The sequence below is a fragment of the Eptatretus burgeri genome, chromosome 10, assembly GCF_056783735.1.
Source record: "Eptatretus burgeri isolate ZD-2024b chromosome 10, Ebu_testis_v1, whole genome shotgun sequence".
In the NCBI taxonomy this organism is placed as follows: Eukaryota; Metazoa; Chordata; class Myxini; order Myxiniformes; family Myxinidae; genus Eptatretus; species Eptatretus burgeri.
The window spans coordinates 72,498,449-72,503,448 of record NC_140970.1 but is presented as its reverse complement, the minus strand read 5'-3'; the positions used below and the strand labels follow the sequence as shown (position 1 = coordinate 72,503,448).

Here is a 5,000-nt window from a genome sequence, read left to right as displayed (position 1 = left end):
GAAAATCCGCGATGAATGGACACCTCCCCAAAAAAATCGATTTGTCTGGTCTGGTCGGTTTGGGTTTGAGGTGCCTGAGATCGACGAGTCTGGTCTGGTTGGTTTGGCAGTGATTGGGTTTGAGGTGCCGGATATTGACTCGTCTGGTCTGGTCGGTTTTGAGGTGCTGGGAATGAGCAGTGCTCGTCCAACAGCGGCAAACCTTTTTCCTTCCCGAAGCATATATCGAGCACCTTTACCTTAACCTTCTCCTGGAGCGTCCCAGGACCTTCGTCTGGCGTTTCGGCTCCTTGCCAGAAGCCTTAGAAGGTGCAGGGTGTTTGGGCGGCATCGTGGGGCTTGGAGAAAAAAAACGTAGAAAATATTCGTAGTTCACAAGCGAAACTTTGTCTCGTGCGTTGTGTGACTGGTCGAGCACCACGTGTTATAATTTATTGCTTAAATAATTTATATTTTATATATTATCACCGCGATGTACCGGGGAAATCCGCAGAAAAAATTAGTTACGTTCCAAGGGAAAACCCGCGATGAACCGGGGGCGCAATAGGTGAACCGCGATGAAGCGGGGGTTGACTGTAGATCAAGCCTGGTGTTGGCGCAGTGTTTAGGGCAGCGGCTTGGGACCCAAAAGGTCCTGAGTTCAAGCCCCGTTGGGCCACTGAATTAATATATATATATATATATATATATATTAATTATATGTATATACATACACTGCATATATATATATATATATATACATATATATATATATATATGCATATATATATGTATATATATGTGTATATATATATATATATATACATATATATATATATATATATACATATATATATGTATATATATATATATATGTATAAATATATATATATATATATATATATATATATATGTATATATATATATATATATATATGTATATATATATAGGTATATATATATATGTATGTATATATGTATATATATAGGTATATATATATATGTAGGTATATATATATATATATATATGTATGTATATATATATATATATATATATATATATATATATATATATATATATATATATAGGTATATATATATATATATATATATATATATATATATATATATATATATATATATATATATATATATATATATATATATATATATATATATATATATATATATATATATATATACCAAGTCTTATAACACCAGGGGTTGACTCAGCCTGTCATCCTTCCGAGGTCGGCAAAATGAGTACCAGTGTACTGGGCCCGGTGTGTGCCCCGGTTAGAATTGGTGTACCATATCCCTGTGTGTCGTAAGAGGCGACCAGGGTTGCGTCAGGAAGGGCATCCGGCGTAAAAACCGATGCCAAATCATTATGTGGACAACAAAACGAATTTCCATACCGGATCGGTCGAGGCCCGGGTGACCAACGACCGCCACCGGTACCGGTGGTCAGCAGGGTACCAGTGGAAATTGTGCTACTGCTGGGCGAAGGAGGGGCAGGCGAGTCCGGAGGCAGTGGGAGAGGGGGAAGGGTTGAAGTGTGGAGGTGAGAGTTGGAACTCTGAATGTTGGGACGATGACTGCCAAAGGGCGAGAGTTGGTTGATATGATGGAGAGAAGAAAGGTGGACATACTGTGTGTACAAGAGACCAAGTGGATGGGGAGTAAGGCGAGGAGCATTGGAGGTGGTTTCAAACTGTTCTACCATGGTGTGGATGAGAGGAGAAATGGTGTCGGGGTAATCCTGAAGGAAGATTATGTCAAGAGGGTATTGGAGGTGAGGAGAGTGTCTGACAGTGATGAGTGTGAAATTGGAAATTGAAGGGGTGATGATGAATGTCATCAGTGCATATGCACCGCATATGGGGTGTGAGATGGAATATAAAGAAGATTTCTGGAGTGAGTTGGATGAAAGAGTGGTGATTGGAGCAGATTTCAATGGGCATGTTGGGGAAGGAAATAAAGAGGATGAGGAGGTGATGGGTAGGTATGGTCTCAACAAGAGAAATGTGGAAGGGCAAATGGTGGTAGAGTTTGCAAAAAGAATGGAAATGGCAGTGGTAAATACGTATTTCAAGAAGAAGGAGGAACACAGGGTGACGTACAAGAGTGGAGGAAAGTGCACACAGGTGGATTACATCTTCAGCAGGAGATGAAACCTGAAAGAGATTAGAGACTGTAAGGTGGTGGCAGGGGAGAGTGTAGCTCGACAGCATCGATTGGTGGTCTGTAGGATGATTTTGGAGGTGAGGTTGAGGAAGAGAGTGAGGGCTGAACCAAGGACCAGATGCTGGAAGCTGAAGGAGGAAGACTGTTGCGTGGGATTTAGGGAGGAGGCGAGACAGGTGTTGGATGGTGGTAAAGATGGGTGGGATGATTGGGCAACTACAGCAGAAGTGGTGAAGGAGATAGCTGGGAAGGTACTTGGTGTGACATCTGGACAGAGGAAGGAAGAAAAGCAGACTTGGTGGTGGAACGAGGAAGTACAGGAAAGTATCAGGAAGAAGGGGTTGGCGAAAAAGAAGTGGGATAGTCAGAGAGATGAAGAAAGTAGGCAGGAGTAAAAGGAGTGGCGGCGAAAGGCAAAGAGAGAGGTGGCAAAGGCTAAGAAAAAGGCATATGACGAGCTGTATGAGAAGTTGGATACAAAGGAAGGGGAAAAGGATTTATACCGATTGGCAAGACAGAGGAACCGAGCTGGGAAGGATGTGCTGCAGGTTGGGGTGATAAAGGACGTAAATGGTAATGTGCTGACGAGCGAGGAGAGTGTGTTGAGAAGGTGGATGGAGTACTTTGAGGAGCTGATGAATGAAGAAAAGGAGAGAGAGAAGGTTGGAAGAGGTGGAGATAGTGAATCAGGAAGTGGGGTAGATCAGTATGGATGAAGTGAGGACTGCTATGAAGAGGATGAAAAGTGGAAAGGCGGTTGGTCCAGATGACACACCAGTGGAGGCATGGAAGTGCTTAGGAGAGATGGCAGTGGGGTTGTTAAGCAGATTGTTTAATAAAATCTTGGAAAGTGAGAGGATGCCGGAGGAGTGGAGATTAAGTGTACTGGTTCCGATTTTCAAGAACAAGGGTGATGTGCAGAGCTGTAAAAATTACAGAGGGATAAAGTTGTTTAGCCACACCATAAAGTTGTGGGAAAGAGTCGTGGAAGCTAGGTTGAGAGGATAGGTGACGATTTGTGAGCAGCAATATGGGTTTATGCCAGGAAAGAGCACCACTGATGCAATGTTTGCTTTGAGAATGTTGATGGAGAAGTATAGGGAAGGCCAGGAGTTACATTGTGTGTTTGTGGATTTAGAGAAAGCTTATGAGAGGGTGCCAAGAGAGGAGTTGTGGCATTGTATGAGGAAGTCAGGAGTGGTGGAGAAGTATGTGAGGATTGTGCAGGATATGTATGAGGACAGTGTGACAGCAGTGAGGTGTGCGGTAGGAATGACGGACCGGTTTGAGGTAAAAGTGGGATTGCACCAAGGATCGACTCTGAGCCCTTTCCTGTTTGCAATGGTGATGGACATGTTGACGGACGAGATCAGACTGGAGTCTCCATGGACTATGATGTTCGCGGATGACATCATGATCTGTAGGGAGAGTAGGGAGGAGGCTGAGGCGAGCCTTGAGAGGTGGAGGTACGCACTGGAGAGAAGGGGAATGATAGTCAGTAGGAGTAAGACGGAGTACATGTGCGTAAATGAGAGGGAGGGTGGTGGTATGGTGCAGTTGCAAGGAGTTGACGTGGGGAAGGTGGATGGGTTTAAATACTTGAGATCAACTGTTCAAAGTAACGGAGAGTGTGGGAGAGAAGTGAAAAAGAGAGTGCAGGATGGAGTGGGTGGAGAAGAGTTGCAGGAGTGATTTGTGACAGAAGGGTAGCTGCAAGAGTTAAGGGGAAAGTATATAAGACGGTCGTGAGACCAGCTATGTTGTATTGTTTGGAGGCGGTGGCGCTAACAAAAAGACAGGAAGCGGAGCTGGAGGTGGCAGAGTTAAAGATGCTGCGATTCTCGTTGGGAGTGACGAGGATGGACAGGATAAGGAATGAGTATATTAGAGGGACTGCGCAGGAAGGACGGTTTGGAGACAAAGTGAGAGAGGCGAGATTGAGATGGTTTGGAAATGTGCACAGGAGGGAAGCGGAGTATATCGGGAGAAGGATGCTGAAGATGGAGCCGCCAGGCAGGAGGAGAAGAAGAAGGCCAAAGAAGAGGTTCATGGATGCGGTGAGGGTGGACATGCGGGTGGTTGGAGTGTCAATGGAAGATGTGGAGGATAGAGCGAAATGGAGACGGTTGATCCGCTGTGGCGACCCCTCACGGGAGCAGCCGAAAGAAGAAGTATTCAATACGTCAATGATGAAAAGAACACTTGCATCATTAAATATCTCACTGTAACCTGGTGGTGGAAGAGAAAGTGACGTCACATCCCGAAGAACACGTTATATTTTGCATATTCATGTCCTTTAAATTAGAGGATTTTAAACATGTTTTATATTGCCAAGATCCATATAAATAAATGTTATAAAAGTTCAAGATGACTCGGCATTTTGGCGCGCAAGCACGAAATTATATTTTTAAAATAAATGCCAACGTTTACATTTCGTGTTTTGAAACTTTTGCACCTTCGGCGGAAAATGTATAAATATAAAAGGCTAAAAATGTGTTTTATATTTATATTTCATTTCTCCTTCCTTCCTTCTTTGCGAATCGCATCGGCGTTTTTGGCCATCTTCCAGATCTCGATCACGTGACGTGACGATCAAACGGGAAGGAAATTCAAAAATCTGTCTGGTTAGATACAAGATAATATTTTTTACTATCATAATCAATAAACAGTTGCCGAATATCTTGTAGAATGGCAGACTAGATAGGTTTTATTTTGAAAATGGCGATTTTTATAACTTAAGTGACCTCATGACCTCGTCCCTGACCTTGAACCCGGACAAAAGTTATATCGTTGTGCAACACTCATCGACCTCTACCCACATACTAAGTTTCATC

General features: G+C 43.1%; 1 protein-coding gene across 3 annotated transcripts in view; it reads right to left on the bottom strand.

Annotated features, from left to right (window-relative positions):
• LOC147018854 (protein transport protein Sec31A-like) overlaps positions 1-5,000 on the bottom strand; it is a 197,475-nt gene that overhangs the window by 875 nt on the left and 191,600 nt on the right. The gene's annotated exons all lie outside the window — the stretch shown is intronic.